Below are 22,991 nucleotides of genomic sequence, written 5' to 3'. Positions count from 1 at the left end.
AACCCAGGAGTCGTAAGTGGCACGAGCAGGGTTAGAATGTCCAGGCCAAGTACCTGGAGTCTGTTTGGGAAGTTCCCGTATCTCTAGTTAAATACCAAGAAGGCATTATCCCAACAGGACAGAAATCGGTGGAACTGATGTACGTGTACAGACAGACAAATGATTACAATTACAGAAAATATGGATCATTTACTCAAAAGAAAGAGCTTCACAAATTGAGCAAGTCAATAACGCGTTGGTCCGACTCTGGTCCTCATTGATTGACAGAGTCGTTGGACATCCTCCTGTGGGATGTCATGCCAATTCTGTCAAATTTCCGTGTTAGATGGTCAAAATCCCGAGCTGATTGAAGAGGCCATGCCCATAATGCTCCAAACGTTCTCTATTGGTGATAGATCCGGCGACCTTGCTGGCCAAAGTAGAGTTTGGCAAGCATGAAGACAAGCAGTGGAAACGCTCGCCGTGTGCATTATCTTACTCAAACTGAAGCCCAGGACGGCTTGCCATGAAGGGCAACAAAACGGGGCGTAGAACACCGTCGACTTACCGCTGTGCTGTAAGAGTGCCGCAGATGACGACTAAAAGGATACCCCATGACATAAAATGGCATTCAGACCATCACTCCCGGTTGTCGGTCATTACGGGCGACAGTCATGTCGGTACCCCACCGCTGTCCCGGGCGTCTCCAGATACACTACTGGCCATAAAAATTGCTATACCAAGAAGAAATGCAGATGATAAACGGGTATGCATTGGACAAATATATTATACTAGAACTGACATGTGATTACATTTTCACGCAATTTGGGTGCATAGATCCTGAGAAATCAGTACCCAGAACAACCACCCCTGACCGTAATAACGGCCTTGATACGCCTGGGCATTGAGTCAAACAGAGCTTGGATGACGTGTACAGGTACAGCTGCCCACGCAGCTTAAACACGGTACCACAGTTCATCAAGAGTAGTGACTGGCGTATTGTGACGAGCCAGTTGCTCAGCCACCATTGACCAGACTTTTTCAGTTGGTGAAAGATCTGGAGAATGTGCTGGCCAGGGCAGCAGTCGAACATTTTCTGTATCCAGAAAGGCCCGTACAGGACCTGAAACATGTGGTCGTGCATTATCCTGCTGAAATGTAGGGTTTCGCAGGGACTGAATGGAGGGTAGAGCCACGGGTCGTAACACATCTGAAATGTAACGTCCACTGTTCATAGTGCTGTCAATGCGAACAAGAGGTGACCGAGACGTGTAACCAATGGCACCCCATACCATCACGCCGGGTGATACGCCAGTATGGCGATGACGAATACACGCTTCCAATGTGCGTTCACCGCGATGTCGCCAAACACGGATGCGACCATCATGATGCTGTAAACAAAACCTGGATTCATCCGAAAAAATGACGTTTTGCTATTCATGCACCCAGGTTCGTCGTTGAGTGCACCATCGCAGGTGCTCCTGTCTGTGATACAGCGTCTACATCTACATCTACATCTACATTTATACTCCGTAAGCCACCCAACGGTGTGTGGCGGAGGGCACTTTATGTGCCATTGTCATTACCTCCCTCTTCTGTTCCAGTCGCGTATGGTTCGCGGGAAGAACGACTGTCTGAAAGCCTCCGTGCGCGCTCGAATCTCTCTAATTTTACATTCGTGATCTAAGGGTAACCGCAGCCATGGTCTCCAAGCTGATAGTCCATGCTGCTGCAAACGTCGTCGAACTGTTCGTGCAGATGGTTGTTGTCTTGCAAACGTCCCCATCTGTTGACTCAGGGATCGAGACGTGGCTGCACGATCCGTTACAGCCATGCGGATAAGATGCCCGTCATCTCGACTGCGAGTAACACGAGGCCGTTGGGATCCAGCACGGCGTTCCGTATTACCCTCCTGAACCCGCCGGTTCCATAATCTGCTAACAGTCATTGGATCTCGACCAACGCGAGCAGCAATGTCGCGATACGATAAATCGCAATCGCGATAGGCTACAATCCGACCTTTATCGAAGTCGGAAACGTGATGGTACGCATTTCTCCTCCTTACACGAGGCATGACAACAACGTTTCACCAGGCAACGCCGGTCAACTGCTGTTTGTGTATGAGAAATCGGTTGGAAACTTTTCTTATGTCAGCACGTTGTAGGTGTCGCCACCGGCACCAACCTTTTGCGGATGCTCTGAAAAGCTAATCATTTGCGTATGACAGCATCTTCTACCTGTCGGTTAAATTTCGCGTCTTTAGCACGGCATCTTCGTGGTGTAGCAATTTTAATGGCCAGTAGTGTATATCTACGCTGGTCAGCAGGGCTCTGTTCGAAGCGGGACTCATTACTAAAAACAAGTTTACTCCAATCAATGAGATTCCAGGCCGAATGTGCTTGACACCTTTGTAAACAGGCTTGTTGGTGCACAGAGGTCGATGGTAGTCGGTGCTAGGGGCGCCATGATCTCAGTCCCCTTTAAGTGAGCCGCCTTTTAATGGTCCTCGTGGTCCTTGAAGCACTAGTTGCACGTCAGAATGAATCCAGGACGCTGAGTGCCTGTCTGAAGACTGCTCGGTCGTCACGTTCTGTCACGGCCCCACGTCGACAGCTTCCTTTTTGACGCTGTGCTCGGCTATGCTTCATCCATTCCTAGCAACAGCGTCGAACAGTGACACCGTTCCTGTTCGAATACCAGTTACTCCAACCGGATTATTTGAGCCCAAAAGCACGACCTCTCTCAAATGGTGACGTCGATGTAAATTGCTCACGCGCACGACTTGAAGCGTAGTTATTGCCCAGCTGAGTACACGGAATGAAAATCGCGAAGAATGGATGGCCTGGTATCGAAATGTCCTCTGTTTACCATCCTTGCCAGCGGAATGGTGAACTGCGCTACAATGTCACACATTCATCCAAAGCCAGCCCAGGTTTACAATTTTGCATTTTCCGCCTATACCTGTAGGAATGTCAAATTGTGTCAAATGTTCGAAACTCCTTCGTGGTGCGTCGTCTTTTTCGTCTTAGAGTGTATTTAAAGGTTTAATTCAGCCGCAAGTTCGAAATGCAATCTGACAGGTGTAACGGGACATGCTCCTCTGGCATTGCTTTTCCTCAACAGTAGTTGTCGATACCTGTGTTATTTTTTTCGAATTTCAGAAAGGTCAATATTATCTCAGGTGCTTTTCTAAAAACTGGCATGTAATTTTATACGCATTATATTATATTTCAAGCTAAAATTTATGAAAAGGAATTCCTTTATAAAAATTTTAGTTTCGAGGTTATAATCGATAAGTACCAGTTCTGAATGTACTGTTAATATTATTTTTTTTAGAAGCAAGTGAAACTACGAATTATTTGCACACTTAAATTTTCAATAAATACTTACGCAATCCTGTACTGTTTACTATGTTTATTTGTGGATTCATTTATGAAATAATAATCGAAATTAATAGTGTAACGAAAACTAGTAGGAACTGATTTGTTAAGAGCAATTGTAAATCCTTTGGAAAATTGTTATTCCCGCAGAGAGTGAGAGTTTTAAGCCTGCCTCTGATGTGATGGGACGTATTTTTGTATAATAGGTGCAAACAATGCAATTTCGGCTTTGTTAATGTGAAAAATCCAAATACAATATGATATACTAGGATGTGAGAAAATCAGTGGAAAATACATTTATGTAAAAAATTCTGCAACAACAATCTTCCAATTTATTTAGTTCAAACCAACCGTGAGGACCCAATGTTAAATTTTCAACTTCAAGAATCAGACACCTAGACAAGAAGAACTGGAGCCATCTCAACATGATAAGCTAAGTAAAATTGAAAGTTTATTATAATCTTCACTCCTTTCAAATCTTCATAACAGACTTTGTTTATTAATTACTTGGACTGGGCGTTGTTTAATGTGAGCCTGACGCATTGTTAGATTTTAGCTTATCAGCTATTTCTCACCATCATTAATATCTATATCGGTCCTATTTGCAGTAGCGCGAGAGTTAGATTGGGGCAATAAACGTGGTTCTTCATTTGTAAAGGAACATTTGGAAACAGAATTCAGAGATTCTGGTTCTGCTTTGCTACCCTTAAGTTGACTCACTGTCCCGTCCACGAGGGCCTGGAGTCTACCTTTGGTACCATCGAAGGCCTTCACATTTGATCAGAATTTCTTTATGTTTTGTGAGAGCTCCCACACGGTGCACGATTGTTCGCCACCGTGAGTTGTCTGGTGCTGGTTTGCTCTGGCTGGTTGCAGTGTAACAAACCGTGAATGACTGAACCTGGATTGCAGAACTGTAGCGACGGCCGTTTTCTTTCTTTTTCCGCGGAGCAGCCCGTGCCGAGGCAGGCTCGCCCACCTCCCGGGCAGCAGAACTGCCGGCGTGGTAATAATAGGCGGCGCGGCGGACCCGATTTGGCGGCCAGCCGGCCTCACCCGCCGCCAGGCTGCGGGGTGGGGGGCAGGCAGCGGGCCGCGAGTCGGGATGAATGGCGCCCCCGCGCTCCTACAGCCTCATTCAGGCCGCCGCAGGCTCCTCACACACAGCCCACGACCCAAGCACACGACTGCGGACGTGCCGGAAGATGGCCGCCTGCAGTTGTGGTGCGTGACATGGTGGGCGGAGATACCAGTGTAATGAGTGAACAGACACTGTAGGCTGCTCCTAGCCAGGAAATTAGAAACCACATACCAGATTACACCGGTAAAGGCATAATTTTCGTGACAGATGTACAAGAGATCTTCAGTAAGTAATGCAACACTTTTTTTCTGAAAGCAGGTTGGCTTTACTCAGGATTCCAATACACCATATCTTCCCCCATCTTTCTGGCTACGAAACCCTATTTTTCAACATAATCTCCTTTCAATGCGACGGCTTTACGCTACCTTACTGAGCGGACCTGTGTGCCAACAAGGTACCACTTACAATGTTTCCTTATGGAACGTCCCCTTAGAAAAATTAAGGACTTACTGTGCTGATAAACGTCTTACATTATTTGATTCTCAAACAGCTGAGCAGAACTGAACGTACTCAGACATTTCTCTCTTTACTTATTCTGATCAACACTAAAGTGACACACAATATTTTTAGCGCAACGCAATCTTGACTTTCAATAATCCCTACAAAAGAATGGCCCTGACTAACAATAACCTATACCTTTCATAAATCACTTACCTCACAAAAATCTTCGTTACTTGAACTACTGCAATACAGCGAGCGTCAATACTGCCAGCTAAATGAAAGATTCTAACTACTGAAGGCACTAACTACTGATAGCCATAGTTAGTAAATGAAAGATTTTGATAGAGAACAAACAATGTATTTACCTTAATAATGGGCCGGCCCGAGTGGCCGTGCGGTTCTAGGCGCTACAGTCTGGAGCCGCGCGACCGCTACGGTCGCAGGTTCGAATCCTGCCTCGGATGCGTGTGATGTCCTTAGGTTAGTTAGGTTTAATTAGTTCTAAGTTCTAGGCGACTGATGACCTCAGAAGTTAAGTCGCATAGTGCTCAGAGCCATTTTTGAACTTTAATAATGTTCAAAAGTCAAAATATGTATATCAGTTCATGATATCCAGTATTACAAATTTACTCTTTCTGGCGGACACACGTCCAGATCGTCCGCTCTTAAAATTCTGCCATCTCCCTCCCCACATCTACCACTGCTGGCGCCTCACCTCCAACTGCACAACGCTACGCGCTGTTGACATCCAACATTACAATAGCGAATATTCTAACAATGCTAACCAGCCACAGACTGCACACAGCACAGTCAGTGATTTTCATACAGAGCGCTACGTGGCATTACCAACATAAAAACCTAAACAGCCTACTTACACTTACTTTAAACTACGTACGGTGAGAATTTAACATTAATTATTTTCATTGCGTAGGTAAGACCATTATAAGCTCAATACGTTGTAGGAGGCCAAATAGATGTTTTATTTTATTTTAGATGAGCGCCAGGCTCCCTACAAGTTTATAATTTCACGAAATAAAGTCAAGGTCAGAATTTACATATCTACCCCAAATAGTATCGCTGAAAATATCTGACCTCTTGCAAATTTGAAAATACTCAGACTCAAATTAAATAAGGATTTGAAATGATTTCGTAGCCTATGCTATTTTATTTCCACGGCGCGCTTCAGAGGTTTAAACCTCCATCATCGGGTGGATTTACATTAGTTAGTATGGCATTTGTGTGTGTGTTGTGTCACGATGTTTTGGAGGAACATGTGGCACTGCCTAGTGTTCTGAAATAGTGTCTTGTTTCTCCACTAGGCAGTGCCACAAGTTCCTCCAAAACATCGTAACACAACACACACACAAATGCCATACTAACTAATGTAAATCCACCCGATGATGGGGGTTTAAACCTTTGAAACGCGCCGTGGAAATAAATAAAACTGCGACTGCTAACAGTAAACTTGTTGTTTCATTTAATGTCAATAACAGTAACGGTAAAGCCTAAACTAAAATGTTCGCATTTAAAGTGCTTGCATTATCTTGAAATAATATGAGCTGTTTTTATACATGTATTTTAAGCAATAATTTACAAATGGCTCTGAGCACTATACGACTTAACATCTATGGTCATCAGTCCCCGAGAACTCAGAACTACTTAAACCTAACTAAACTAAGGACATCACACAACACCCAGTCATCACGAGGCAGAGAAAATCTCTGACCCCGCCGGGAATCGAACCCGGGAACGCGGGCGTGGGAAGCGAGAACGCTACCGCATGAATAATTTACATACATACCTTAACATCATCTAGAAGAGAAAACAATAATAACATATGCAAGCGTTAACCGCTACACACAATCTCTCTATAACGAAGGAAACATATGAAGTTCAAATAGTTCAAATGGCTCTGAGCACTATGGGACTTAACTTCTGCGGTCATCAGTCCCCTAGAACTTAGAACTACTTAAACCTAACTAACCTAAGGACGTCTCACACATCCATGCCCAACGCAGGATTCGAACCTGCGACCGTAGCAGCAGAGCGGTTCCGGACTGAAGCGCCTACAACCGCTCTGCCATACCGGCCGGCTATTTTATTTCAATATATTTTTTACTGCGATATTAATTATCAACGGTAAGGTATTTTTCTCATCAGAGTATTTACGTTACAGTTTTTTGTAGATATTAATCGTACATTTCTTCACAAATGTCTCTTAAGTCTTGTTTTATTTTTTTCACGTTTTTTATATGCGTTGCTCACGCACTGCCTGTAAAAATCGCCTAAGGAACACTACACACTCTACTGGTCGACGTCTGAACCAAGGTCTCACTGCATCAATAACCTCTCCATCACCCACGTACTGCTTCCAGTGATGTACATCTTTCATTCAGCCAAACAGACGCAATCCAGAAGGTGCGAAGCTGTTCGGCTGTATCTATATCTATGGAAAGTGGTTGAAGACGGTGAAACAACCATACGTCCTCTCATCGGAGAATGTGGGGTTCAGAGGCTTATTCACTCTGTCTGTGGCACATCAGACGACGAAGAACATTGCTGGTGCAGGCACAAGTGTTTGGTAACTCACCATTGCTCCCACTGTTGGACATGGGGTTTCACACCAGATTACCTGTACGTGTTCTCACGTTGACCTAACGACATTGTCAGTTGCGATTGCAGTCGGGTCATCGAGACTGGGGAGTGAGTCAGTGGAAACGTGTCACCTGGCAGGATGAATCACGTTTCTTGACACACTGGGTCAATGGTTGAGTTCGGATTCACCTTCGTCCAGGCGAAAGTTTGCTCAGAATATGCAATGCGCCACCGACGCAGACCGTTGGGAGCAGTATTATGCTTTGGGGGGACATTCACCGGGGTTTCTGTGGAACCCGTGGTAGTAATCGTAGGCACAGTGACAGCTATGGACTGCGTAAACATTATTCGAGACCGGTTGCGGCCCTTGAGTATACATTCTGGGTGTTTACGAATTTTTAGATTCATATAAATTTGGGACTGTGTAATTAATAGCATCTGCTGTGTAACAGTTATGCTTATCAACAAGTTAATACAACTACAGCCACTGCCAATAACAGTAACGACAGTAATAATGTTAATAATAATAGTAATAATATGCGTAACTTATCTGACAAAAGAAAGAAGGTTTTTGTAGAATTTTGTTGTTTTGTACATAATTAAGTACAGTTTAGGGGAATAACGAAATGATGTGTAAGATTTCATAACTCTCCGTTTCGCATTTTTGTGTAAGTGGGACTTTTCGTGACTTCCTTTTTTTCGGACAAATCTACAAGATCCCTAACAGATGTATTAGTTCACGAATTTACTTCCGAACTGAAAATCAGATATCCTTACACTGCTCCCACAGTGCTACCTGTACACTTTCTTTGTTAACCGAGCGAGGTGGCGCAGTGGTTAGCACACTGGACTCGCATTCGGGAGGACGACGGTTCAATCCCGTCTCCGGCCATCCTGATTTAGGTTTTCCGTGATTTCCCTAAATCGCTTCAGGCAAATGCCGGGATGGTTCCTTTGAAAGGGCACGGCCGATTTCCTTCCCCATCCTTCCCTCACCCGAGCTTGCGCTCCGTCCCTAATGACCTCGTTGTCGACGGGACGTTAAACACTAATCTCCTCCTCCTCCTCTTTGTTAAATGTTCGCTTGCAGTCATGCTTATTTGATTTCGTCACTCACTCAATCCAAGAATTTGTTCTGAGAACCCCTAATTCCTTTGCGTCAAACTTTTCCTGATAATTTACTTTTATGTTCCCAAAGGAGTGTGCACTGATACGAAACTTCCTGGCGGATTAAAGCTGTGTGCCGGATCGACACTCGAACTCGGGACCTCTGCTTTTCGCGGTCAAGTGCTGCCCAAGCACAGCTCACAACGCGTCCTCACAGCTTTACTTTTCTGTTAGCATTTAAAAGAGATTCAACATAGTTCATGGTTACACGGCCCATGAAAGCCTATTCCTGCACAGAAAGCAACCAATTCCAAGCACAAACTGCAGTTTGTAGGAATGATTAAACTCAAGTAGTAATGTCTACCAACATGATCAGTCGACTAGGATACAAATGAGGCGCTGAGATCCATAAGGGCCTAAAGCACACCGCCGTCGATCCCACATTTAACTGAATACCAGAGAACCCAGCGATACAGCTTTTCGTGAATTTTCATACGTACATTGTGGACCTACAGCAAAGATAAACTTGACTCTCCACAAGATCAACAGATGTCAGAAGCAGCAATAAATGCTATTCTACAGCCTTACAATCGACGGTAATTTCCTGTAGACTGAGCCGTGTTGCGGCTCGCATTGGTGCCGTTGGTAGGTTGGCATCGTGTAATAGAGATAGTGGCGTCTCGTTTTCTTCTCGTGTTTACTGGCGCCACTACGTTTGCTAGCGTTGTCTGCCCGCGAGAGGCACCAGCAGCGGTTATAGATATCTAGTGCCTTAGTACCATCTTTGGAAGGGCGTAAAGTGTTTTCCGCGTCGGAGTGTGTCGAGTAGTTCGGTTGGGACGGAGCAGCAGTGAGGTCCGGCAGCGTGAGGACATGCCGGGACCGCTGGCGGCACGCAGACACTGCCGGATCGAGGGGCTGTAGTTGCGAGGGCCACAACCTCGTTCTCCACCGGATCCAGGACGTTTGAGTTGAGTGGACGTTAACCCAGTAGTGAAACCTCCACTGTTTTGAGATCACGCCATTTGTTCGCGCGTTGCTGCTCCCAGGGTCGCTGAGAGGAAGAGCAGCCAGTGGATTGTTTGGAGTTGGCGAAATTAATTAGCCATCCTCCACCTTTTATTATTAATCATTGAATCACTCGTGTTTATTGACGAAGTTCAACCAGCGGTATTTTTCTGCCCAGTGGCCGCTGACTGCCCAGTTACCTGCCCTGGAGGTTAGTCTATTTTTTCGGCAGTGTACCTTTCCTCATCTTACCGCTGCTGTCCGGTAAGGCGTGTAGTTCGACAGCCTCCTTGATTGTGGTTCGGATATTTGTTTCTTTTGGACTACTTTGGTCGTAGTGGGTCGTTTTGCTTCTGAATGTTCTAAGCGCCAGATTTTGAAGACGCATTGCTGTCTGCCAGTTCCACCTTGCCTGGGTTATTGCATCCTTGTGTTGGTTATCAGACGTTAGGTAGATGTTGCAAGGGTTTTGGCCTGCGTTTAAACTATCACTAGTTTGAGTTGCCATCTGGTTAAGTGAATACAACTCTTGACTGCCTGTCTCATCGTTTACAAAGTTGAGCGACTTTCCCAGGTCGATCCTTGGAGCATTGCCTGAGGCCCACTTCTCTCTTGATTTGGTTAGATTGTTGTGATTGTCAATAAGACCTTCAACCGTGAATGCAATTTGTCTTAAGAATTTTTAATTACATATCGTGGCTTAATACTGAAAATTTTAAGATTGTCATTTTTTTATAATATTTCAGCATCTCTTGGAGAAGCTTAATTCGTTCTTAAGAATTCTCTATTCAGGCCATCAGCCGTCAAATTGTTTTTGAGGTGTTACTATTGGGGCCATCAGCCAACAAATAAGTTGAATTTATGGTCAATAAAGCCTTCAGCCGTGAGTGCAACTTGCTTAAGAAATTTTTTATTAGACATTGTGTCTTAACAGTCAAATTTGATAATTGTTCCTTATTGTCAACATTATTTACAATTGTTTTCAAATAAAGTGTAATAAGGTTACGTGATTTAGAAGAAAGACAACTGAGCAACCAACGGCCCCGTCCACACTGAATCCTGCCTTTCCCTAAGTGCCACGTCTCATACACCCTTTTCTCACCACCTCACCTGGATTACTGTATGATACTTAATATTCCATAATTCATTCAAAACCCACAAATAGGCTTACTGTCAGTACAACTTTAACACACACTGATGTCCGGTCTAATTTTACTGTATAGTGAGTGAATTAGCGTACCTGACGAGTGTGCTATCATCTAGCAGGATTTACTCCGAGCGAACGGGTATAAAAGTCTGCCGCAGCGTGCTACCACCTCGTGGCACTGACGTAAACTTCCAGCTGAGTGACAAGGGCACATTATGAGCTGTGCAAGTTATTTATCAAATCCGTATGTACTTGGCCCGTAAGGCAATTACGTCAAGCGAGATTCGCATGCGCAAAAGCTCTTTAAAACGTGCGCAACTGAAGGTGTGCTCGCGACCCTGATACCAAGTTTCACGGATTCTACAGGAGCAGTAGCGCGGTATATGTAAGTGCCGTATCTTTCAGATTGCAGCATCTGTGTTACATTTAACAGCATTCATAGTAAACTAACCAATAAATTCACAAGCTATAGAAAGTTAGGATGTTCACGTGCTCTTATGCTCTTACACAGCAGCCACAACTCTTTGAGACCATCTGCATCTCTTCGTGCTTGAAGTCTTCCCCGACGCCGATGGCATCTTCCAACAGGGCAACTGCCTGTGTCACAATGTTAGAATCGTGCTACAGTGGTTTGAGGAACCTGATAGTGAACTCACATCGATGTCTCGCCCACTATATCTGCTTGATCTTGTGGCGTTTCCGCCAACATTAGATTTTTATTTTACTTCTACTGGCCAGACATTCAGTAGCAGCAAGGAAGGAAGAGTACCGTGCTTTGAGTTGTGCGGCAGATTGTCTCAGAGCGTGGGAAAGCGCCTGCTAGCAGTGACTGAATCATGCTGGACTACGGTAAACCTTGCCGGGAACGTGGCACGAGGCAGTAGAATGTTGTTGGTTAGTATTTATTATTTGAACGCTACTATGCTCCTTCAGCCACATCGTCAACATTGGTTGCATTGATAGAAGTTCAATAATTATTGCATAAAGTCATTAACGAAAGCAAAAACGTAAATGAGAAGAACATTTTAACTTAGTCGTTACTGGTGGAAGACGATGGACCAATCAGAAGTGCGCACTGAATAAGCAGGCGCCAGACTATTAACTGTACCTCATTACTAGCGAGGCAACACGCGAGAAGAAGCCAATCGAGACAAGATCTTCGTGACAACTTTAGACGACGTGAGGTAAGCAAACCAAAGCCAGTGAAGCCATGTAAGTGAAAAGACATATCGATAGAACCTAGCATTTCTGCAAGGTGAGTAAGACATTTTATGAAACCCACCGTTAACAGGTACGTAGGCGAACACTATAATAATAATAATCTAACGTCGCCATTTTCCATTCTCTTTTAACATTACAGTGGAACACATCTGGAACGCTAACGGGCGCCAGCTCCGCGTCTACAAAGCAGCGGCCCGCCACGTAGGGCTGTGCGTAGACATGGGGGGCGCCACAGGGCCACCGGAAACCTATCAAGGACTTTTCAAGTCCCTGCCTTGTAGATTCGTTGCTATAGTGCGTTCCAGTGGTGAACCAACAAATTATTAAGTCGTTTTAGTTGAGCAACCTGTTATCTGCAAAAAACGTTTTTTGACTGAGGTAGTCGGAGTGATTATATGCCTCCCTACCACCTGTGTGACTCCTCTACCCTACATTCAAAGGATACTATACTTTCACTTTTCATGAAAAGCACCATTTACGTTCCTCCGCCTTAAGAGCTAGCTGCCAGTGTTTTCTATGAGGTTGATCCTTGGACAGATCTGACAGGATATTACTATTAAATTTCTCCGATAACACTCCCTCATAAGTGTGACCGCGTCTATTCGGAAAGTCTCTGCAAGTCATTAATATCAAGCTTCAGTAGGCATACCGTATGAACATTTCCCTTGAGATGTGGTGATTTACCGGCCGGAGTGGCCGAGCTGTTCTAGGCGCTACAGTCTGGAACCGCGCGACCGCTACGGTCGCAGGTTCGAATCCTGCCTCGGGCATGGATGTGTGTCATGTCATTAGGTTAGCTAGTTTTAAGTAGTTCTAAGTACTAGGGGACTGATGACGTCAGAAGTTAAGTCCCATAGTGCTCAGAGCCATTTGAACCATTTTTGTGGTGATTTCTTATAGTGCTAAAAGCTCTTAGGTTTTTAGTGTATCATTCGTAGAGAGCATGAGGTAATTTCCAAGTAATCGTTTTCGAAATCCGTGTTACTCTCCATGGAGAAAGACATATGGCCCCAAAATGGATCGATGCGTTCGACCTCTGAGTATGCTAAAAAATTCGCTAGAAATCGAGGTGTATGATACAATTCAGCAAATCACAAATGTTGCTTTTCTCTTGGAGACGGATTTGGCCTTTACTTCGTATGAATTTCTCCAGCGATGTATGTTAACTTACGGTTAATAGTAAAGCTCATGCACCTACATATCTGTATACATCATGACAGGCCATCCATTGGGTCCTCGCGCCTTGAGTTTTAGCGATTTCATCTACTTTCAGCATCGTCGTTCTAAATCATTATATCACTCATTTTCATAGTATTGTGGCAAATGAATATTGCCAGTATTTCTTGACTTTCTTTTATTAAGCAAAATTTGGAACCTCAACATTTATAAAATGAACTTCCGTGATCAAACCGCCTCATATCCGAGCGTAGTGTCACTCAAAGTAATCTGTACACAGTTTGTAATCGTGCTTATGACTAATTTAATCCTCGACTGTGCGTTATTTCATAAAAGTTGGGTAAGACTGAATATTGCAATTTATGTATATTCCACTCCGAACGTGAGTAGCAAATTTTATTATTCACATTTTGAGACTTTTGTTTTTTACTACCACACAAATTGATGTTTAGTTTCCACAAATTCGTTCAGTTCGTTAATGTCTCTTGATTCGAGTGTTTCAGAAACGATTGTTTCTCTACTTTCTTTATGATGCAAATCCGTATGGCGATTCTCAGAAACTTCGCCAGCATGAGTAAGTTTTCAGCAGACGCTGTGGCATTTTTATGACATTTATTTGCATGGAAGCATCATGTTGTCTCAGTTAAAAAAATAGCGAAAATCCTCAAAAGAAAGACTGCTGTAAAAAGGCAGTGACGGAGGGCTACAATTCAGTACTCTGGCGATATTTAGGTGGTTAAATACAGATCAATGGTTTTGTTGCGGAAGCAAGCGCAGTGACATGGTACTCGTTCACTTTTCAGGTACCATCCACGAATTTGTGCGAACTTACGCGTACGTCAGAGCTTAAAACAAAGTTGTCTGTCAGAACCTGCTCTCTCCGTTAAAAAAAAAAAAAACAATAAAAAAATAAAATAAAAAAATACGGTGTAATTAGTGAAGAAACTGAGATGTTTACGACTTAAAATTATGTGCAATGACCAGAACAAGGGCGAGGTACAAAGAAGACTGACAGTGGTGCAGATAATTTGACTGCAAAATTTGGAGAAAACATGACAAAATCCATGAATTTGAACAAGGATACAAACTGTAAACGTAGGCTTCCGCGGCCGTACTCGCAGTCAATAAAATTCTTCTGGGTTTGTGACCGCATTGTCAACTATAAAATTCCGACGTTTCGGCGTTAGCAATACACCCTGAGGAAGGCGTCTTGCAATAGTCGCCGAGGCGTTGGAACTTAATAGTCGACAATGCGAACACAAACTCAGAAGAATTTTATTGACAAGGGTACAAATTATACGAATGAGAACTCTTGTGCTACAAATTTTATAAATTGACCAGTTGCCTACGATAAAACAACGCACAGATGAGTAACTACAGCAAATCTGACGTATCCGGAATCTTTGGACAGGTAGACGACTGATCACGATTACTTTTAATTCCGTTTGCCTTAACTTGATTTCAGTATTCATAGATTAACGTTGAACGTGTTTTCAACGATGATTCCGAGTCTCTGTGTCTTCAAAAGCTGTTAGTTGTGACTTTTCATGTATTTGTTGTGTTACATATCTTCTTTACCTTACGCTTTTCTCTCATCTCTTCAGTAATGGTTATTACCACACTATAAAAGTAGTATTAATTTGCTCGGTTCCTGAATCTTGTGTGTTGTGTTACTATATGTAAAAAATAATGACTAAATTGTTGACGTTAATGGCAGTTGTAAACGAACGAAGAATATGATAGGTTTCTATGCGAGATAATCTTGCACTTTGTGCAGTTGGTGAGACGTTCAGAGTGTTATGAACTATTTCTTTACAGCAAGTAATTTAGTTTGAAAGTATGGTGAAAGCTAAGAGACGACAGCAATTAGAAAAAAATTTATAGGTCCCACCGAGATTTGAACTCGGATCGCTGGATTCAGAGTCCAGAGTGCTAACCATTACACCATGGGACCTCGGATGCTGAGGAAGAGGATGTTCAAGAGTCTGATCAAGGAGATGAAAGAGTAGTTACGCCGAACATCGCTCATTTATAGGCGGTGTTTGTTAGCAACACGTGTTCCGCATGTGGTGGGGTGGGCGAAACGCCAACAGGCCGGTCGATGGCCCGAACTTCCACACTGAACGGCAGTGCGTCACCGTTTAAACAAACGCCATGAGCCGTTATCTGCCGACAGCTGTGCGGTCATTAAAAGAAATTTCTTAACATATCTAGTCTCTGAAATGTGTCACTAGCTCACGTTACCACTGATGAGATTACTCCAAGGATTTGCGCGGACCTATACCCAGAGGAATCAAAACTCCCCGTTACATTATTTTGACCCATCAGTTCCTTAACTGCAGATGGAGAAGAAAAATCTCCTCAGACATTCCTGACAATAATTTATCTTACAACTCATTCAGACGGATTCATAAGAGGAAAAATGGCAGTACTTTTATAGATAGTGACAGTTCGCCACTGCTTGTTCGTCTTTTTCAGACAGTTACGTTCAATCCTGATTTTAACTGATTCCCTTAGCCTCCTTATCTTCTTATTTTTCTCCTTCTCCTCCTCCTCTCACCCCCCCCCCCCCCTACCTTCTTCAGCTCTTCTTCTTATTCTTATTATTATTATTCCTTCTCCCCCGTCCCTCTCTCTCTCTCTCTCTCTCTCTCTCTCTCTCTCTCTCTCTCTCACACACACACTAACTACAGTAGGTCTCTCACAAACAGAAAGATGCGTTTATATAGGATGCGTATTGCAGGATATAATGCAAAACTAATTTTCACATTCTCATTCAGCTCCTCGTTTTTATGCTGCCCACAACACCGAAGGGGTGGTGCGGTGGTAAAAATCACTAGACTTGCTTTCTGGAACAGTGGAGCCCATATCTACGTCGAACCATTACAATTTAACTTCACAGGAATTTCTTCAAATCGTCTATAGCGAAGGCTGGGCTGCTTATTGCTGTAATCTTGAGTCCAAAGACCAAGTTCATGCAGCTTTCCGCCCTAGTCAGTACATTACAGATCTCTAATCTCTGCACAGCTATAGCACCCTCCAAGGATAGTGAAGCTCTGATGTGATATGTATGCGATGAGTTGTGCTGTACCTGCCTACCTATCCCTTCTTTTTGTCAAGTTGTACCATAAAGCTTTCCCAATTAGTTACTTCGAACAGGTATCGGTTGTTTTCCTGTCCTAACTTGTGCCCCGAATCCAGTGACCCTGTCTCCTTCGCCTGTGAGCCGACCTCCCTCGTTATATTTGTATTCTTAGAACCGATTTCCACTCAATTACTAATAATTCTCAAGTAAGTCAAGTGGTTTCTGCTGAGGGCAGTCTGCACCATGCATACACATGGTCTACTGGAACAAGAACTGGGCTATTCAGAGAATCAGCTTACAGATTCCGGGGTCTTTGGACTTTGATATAGTTTTTACCATTATCCAACATCTCCATGCCCTTTTCCTCATCTTCTGAACACTCTTACTTTCGATCGATGGAAGCAGCTTATTCTTAAAAATTTCGTACACAATTTAAGTTTCTAACCGACCTTGTATTTATATGTTTCGCTGGTTGATCAGTAAATAATATATGAGTACATCTTCGCCCCACTGAAGTGAGGAAAACATTTTTTTTTTGTCTAGAATCCAGTTACTTCACTTACAGTTCCTCTCATCATAAGGACTATTATGAACAAAAACATTAAACAAATTCGTTGTTAAAAGAATGTCGAATTACATCTTACAGATCTAATCATGTAAATACACAGTGATGAATAATATTATTGGACAGAACGAGTCATGCAGATTATAGCAAGTAACATTAAAAGCAAAAGTAAAATAAACAAGGCAGGTTAATGATGAATCCCGTCTACATGTTTTTATTTCTTTGGACAACGAAACATTCAGGTTACAAGAAAAAGGAGACAATACAAACCAGAGTTATGTGTCTTCATCACGAAATAATTTCTGTTGTAGCCAGAGTCACAATACGATACCGATAAAACCAATACCTATGGTATTTGGTACTTCGGAACGCAAGCTTACAAGGAACAGACCTGCATTTCTTGGAAACCAAAACCCGGTTTTACTAGCACGCAATGAATTTTGTGGATACACAGCATAGAATCTTGAGCACAGCAACTTTTCCTTCCTTTTCTCTCCCAGCTAAATTGCCACACCACATTAAACGATCGTTGAGCACTACTTTGCACCAAAATTCAGTGACATACTTTTATACTATTTATTTACTAGCGGTGACAACACACTGATAAGCCAAAACGTTATGACCACTGCCCACAGCGACGCTGGATGCCGCCTGGTGTCGTTGCGGGCACGTGTCACGGTGACAAAAGTTGAAACTTCTTAGTTTGAGTTTCACGAAATAACTGAGTAGGTGAAACTACTTTGTGTGAGTCTTAAACTGCTGAATGAAACTGAACCAACTGTCTCGTTACTTAATTTTATCATTTCAACACTGACCTACAGAGTTTTCCCTGACAAACGCAACTCAAACTTAACCTATTCATTTATTACCCTCAATATACAAGCGCAACGCAATATGACTGCACTAAAATGACTACATAACTTCAAATAATTAACACAAAAGAATGGCTCTGAATTGGAAGAAATGCTAACAATAACCCATACTTTTTTCATAAGTCTCTTAGCTCACAGAAAATCTTCATAACACGAACTACAGCACTGACAGCAAGCACCAACTACAGCCAACTAAATAAAAAGGAGTCTAACTACTATAGGCTCTAATTGCTAAGAGGCATATGGTTAGCAAAATAACGATTTTTGTTGAAGAGCAAACAATGTATTTAGCAGATTTTACCTTATTCATGTGACAGCCAGTCCCAAAAATTACATAGTCGCCAATAATTCTACTGCTCAAACATTACCAACTACATCCATCATAATTTTACGATGTCCTACCAACACTGAGTCTCCCTGAAGGACACATGTCCAAGCCGTCAGCTTGCTAACTGCTAGTTCGTCCAACCACGGGGTCTCTTACCGAGGGCGCAGAGCGCTGTCAGCGATATTAATTACAGTCTATAGTGCTGCCAACATACAAAGATATAAACAGGCTACTCACAAAGTATGTAAGCAGAGCAGACACGAACGGGGTTCACCTTAGCGAAGATGTGGACTGGAAAAGGGGAGGTAAGCGACTTTGATCTAGGGTAGATTATTATCACGCAGAGCATGCGAACGAGTATCTCGAAAATGGAGAATCTGATTCAATGTCCACGTGCTACTGTCGCGAGCATCCACGGAAAGAGCTAGAACGACAGTTAAACTACCACTAGCCAGTAAATGGTCGGAAGCCCACGACTCTTCACAGAATGTGGCATTCGGAGGCATGTCTGCTCTGTAAAGTAGGATGGATGGTGATCTGTGGCGTCTCTGACGAAAGAGCACACTGCTGGTGCACGCACAAATGATTCTGAGCACACAGTTCATCGTACGTTACTGAAAATGGAGCTCCGCAGCAGATCACCCTTAAGTGTCCACATGTTGACCCAACGACATCGTCAATTACGATTGTAGTGGGCACGTGAGCATCGGGACTGGTTTGAGGAGTACTGTAGTGAACACAAGCTGATGTCTCGGCTACTGAATTCGCCTGATGTAACTCCTGTGGAACCCATCTCGGTCGCTATCGGGCGTCATCACCGCGTACGCAAATCAGCGGACGTTGGTTACGCGAATTATAAGACCAGTGCGTAGACATATAATGCCACATACCTCTACAAACCTACCAAAAAACTGTCGTAACCCTGATACGCAGAGTCAGTGATCTATTTCGTTCCAAAAAGTGACAAAGAAGCTATTAAGCAGGTAGTCACTACGTTTTGGCTCATCAGTGTATTTTACCTACAGATCGGCGAATCCTCGGGGTTGTAGCTTTCCGTGAAGTATATAGTTTCCGTTTTTGATAATAATAATTAAAATCGTTGATCCTTTCGTGGCCACTTGACAATTTGCCTGTTGGCTTCTGTCTCGGGTTCTTCGGCCTCGGACGTTGGCGCGCCAGGTACATACATGGTCTTAAGCCGCGAGTTCGGTTCCAGTCCACCACCAGCACTGGAGGGTGAAACTATGAGAATACCAGCCACTCGTGCTGGCGAAACGTCAGAAAAATCATCAGACGAACATCGGCCGAAGAACCCGAGACAGCAGCCAACAGGCAATTAGTCAATAATTAAAATGTGTATTCTAATCTAAATAATTTCACTAATAAACTTTGGTTTTGAGCAGATATTTATAGATATCAAATACCGTACAGGATAACAGTAGCTACATTTTTTTCCTTTTTAATATTTCTCCTCAAGTCCAGACCAAAAAACGACAACCAAGAAATACACAATCATTTTCACGGTTCCGTTAAGGAGTAAACTACAGTATCAGAGTAATTCTTATTATGTGTAACTTACGATGTTAACAAAATGTACTTTTTGGTAACTGCTTGCAGTCGCAACAGGAGAACAATAATAAAAACAAAAGGAATTGTACTTTTTATGTATATTGTTCGGTTGCTCGACCACAGGATGGGATTGTAATATACCAGACTGATCAAATCTGCTTAGCTACAAATACTCGTCTCCTCTTGCCATTTCCCCTCTCCACCTTCGCTGTCCCAACTGCCCCTTCCCTCCTCTCTTTGTCCCCTCTCTTCCTCTTCTTCTCTCCCCCTCCTCCTGTCTCCCTGCATCTTTCCCCCTCTTCCTCCTCCTCCTCTCGCCCCTTCCAATTAGACTCCTTCTCTCTTCGTTTTTCAGTCGCGTCAATTTTCCCTTCTCGCTTCGTTACTTGCATTCTACATTCCGTCTCTCGCCTCTTCTTCTCCTCTTCAGCTTTTCTCCTCTTCAGCTCTTCTCCTCTTCCTCCCCCTTCTGCCCCCTCTACTGCCACTGCCCCCTCTTCTCCTCTTCCTCTCTCACCTTCTCCTCTCCCTTTTGCCGCGCGTGATTAGCCGAGCGGTCTAGGGCGCTGCAGTCACGGACTGTGCGGCTGGTCCCGGCGGAGGTTCGAATCCTCCCTTGGGCATGGGTGTGTCTGTTTGTCCTTAGGATAATTTAGGTTAAGTAGTGTGTAAGCATAGGGACTGATGACCTCAGCGGTTAAGTCCCATAAGATTTCACAGACATTTGAACATTTTCCTCTCCCTTTCCCCCAACAATATATTATAGAACCAAATCCCTGTACCATGAAGTGGGAGTCTAAAACGGGTTGCAAGACAGATCTGCCTGTTGGTACTGTCCACAAAGTCACCCACACATACTCAACGTCGTTCATATACCATTCCAATGACGAATTACTGTAACACAACGATACACCGAGTGAGGTTGATGCAGAAGCAAATGTGGAGAAATAAATCTGATAAAATCCTAATGCAGGCTGTTCCAACCGAGCTCCAGGGAGCCGGAGCGCTACGGAGCGCTCACTGCGGCAGCTTGGAGCCCACGTGGAGGGGGAAAGCCAACTCACTGCCCCCAGGCCGCACGTAGCCGCAACTGACGCAATAATCCGTGTGCAATGACAGCTATGACTAGCCGCATGAGCTCTGTACCTCTATTGGAGGATACCTTTCTATTCATTGAGAGGGATGGTCGTCCGCAGTGTCTTGTGTGTCATAAAGTATTTAATTCTGCGAAGAGGTACAATGTACAACGACATTATACACCTCTTCACGCAGCGCACTACAATCAGGTAGAAGGCGTTGCACGCAGAGAACTGGTAGCCAGGCTTAAAAACGACATACCAGGAGACGTAAATTTAAAACGGTTTCGTAATACGGAGGATATCAAAACATGCAACATATTTCTGTAATGCGTTTATAATTTTCAGGTGAATGAGAGCGGAGACAACACTACTGAATCTGCAGTTCGAGCAAGCTACAGGGTCGCTCACATCATTGCGACGAGTGGCAAGCCGTTTTCGGTGGGACCACCCGTAAAATCGTGCATGGTAGCAGTTGCAGACTGTTTGTTTCCAAGGGAGGTGCAGGCAATTGAAGGGGTTTGTCTGTCGAAGCAAACAATGTCTCGTCGAATCCTGGACATGGCAGCGGATTTAGAGACACAACTCAGAAAAAAGGCGGGGAGCTTTGTTGCATTTTCGCTAGCGCTTGACGAAAGCACCGACGTATCGGATTGTGCTCAGCTTGTAATCTTTGTGCGTGGTGTCGACATGGAGCTGCAAGTAACTGAAGACCTCTTGGATGTTGTACCACTCGATTACACCGCAACAGGATGTGACATTTTTTAAACTGTTAGTGAATGTTGTAAAACGCAGCTGGCATATCGAAACGCTTGCCTTGCCGCCTGCCTCAGCCAGCCGTGCCACATGCCGGCGTGCCAGCCCACTTGAATGGTCACAGCGAGCAACACGGCTCCCTGGAGCAGGGAGCGCTCCGCGGCTCACAACGGAGCTGACGAGCTGGAACAGCCTGTGACCTAATGTGTTGTTGAGGCCCGGCGTCTTCCAATTTGGTAGTCATACATTCATTACAGCAATTATGCAGAGTTACGGCAAGGTCCATGAACCATGGACCTTGCCGTTGGTGGGGAGGCTTGCGTGCCTCAGCGATACAGATAGCCGTACCGTAGGTGCAACCACAACGGAGGGGTATCTGCTGAGAGGCCAGAGAAACGTGTGGTTCCTGAAGAGGGGCAGCAGCCTTTTCAATAGTTCCAAGGGCAACAGTCTGGATGATTGACTGATCTGGCCTTGTAACAATAACCAGAACGGCCTTGCTGTGCTGGTACTGCGAACGGCTGAAAGCAAGAGGAAACTACGGCCGTAATTTTTCCCGAGGGCATGCAGCTTTATTGTATGATTAAATGATGATGGCGTCCTCTTGGGTAAAATATTCCGGAGGTAAAATTACATAAATTTTAATTGTTTGCAAAAGAAAATACAAATTTGTTTAGTATTGATCTCTTAAGTCAAACGAGTCGACTATAATATTGAAATGTTGATTATTTCACGAAAAAGATACATATATGAGAAAATAATCACACATTTTGCACTGCAGACTGAAACAGAGCTTGCATATGTGTAGTCGTCCACTGGATCGGCTGGCGGATTGGGAAATTTCGAGATACAGCCCGAAATAAGAACTGTTTTCTTTTCTATAATAAAGAAAACAGTTCGATTCGCATCCCTGACTCACAGTAGATGCTCCCCACTTGTTAGGTGTGAAACTCAGAGGTTCATAACCCACACTTTGTATTTAGCTTGGACGCGCACTATATATACTTTATACTGTACAGTATTATTCAACATCAATTCGTGTTTGCTCTATGGCATTGAGTTTTCACAGCATGAATGCTGCAGTCTATTATCAATTAACTCTGGTTATTAATTTCATGTACTTATCCATGAGACTGTCAGTATTCCTAGACGCTTTAATAAAACACAGACTTTCGTTAAAAACCATTTTGGTAGCTTTTTATGGACAAGGGTTGCACACAGCTACCCTCAAATTTAATATCAAAAGGAGAAAATAGACTGAAAATATCTGAATAAACGAAATTTCGCGTTTTGGTGGAACTGTCAGTGAAAGGCTTTCTAATGTGGACCTAATACAGTATGAAAGGCAAATGTAAAGAATACACGGTTGAAGGTTTGCTGTCGGCCCAGACGTGTTAACAACTCCCGTTGCATCACGACGGCCTGCTACGTAAATTTCATACAGAATGCTGAAAGTGAATGCGGGACGGCGGCGTGACCCACCTGCCACCTACATGTCGGAGCGGCGGCATGAAATGCAAATGCCGCGGCGGATCCTGTCGATCA

General features: G+C 43.8%; 1 non-coding gene across 1 annotated transcript; it reads right to left on the bottom strand.

The window, feature by feature from the left end:
- Positions 1 to 15,077: 15,077 nt before the first annotated feature.
- On the bottom strand, positions 15,078 to 15,149 carry Trnaq-cug. The gene has a single exon. It is a non-coding gene; the product is annotated as a tRNA-Gln (tRNA).
- Positions 15,150 to 22,991: the final 7,842 nt, after the last annotated feature.

The sequence above is a fragment of the Schistocerca americana genome, chromosome 2, assembly GCF_021461395.2.
Source record: "Schistocerca americana isolate TAMUIC-IGC-003095 chromosome 2, iqSchAmer2.1, whole genome shotgun sequence".
NCBI classification, from domain to species: Eukaryota; Metazoa; Arthropoda; class Insecta; order Orthoptera; family Acrididae; genus Schistocerca; species Schistocerca americana.
The sequence above is the reverse complement of the archived record's forward strand: the minus strand, read 5'-3'. Positions and strand labels throughout refer to the sequence as shown.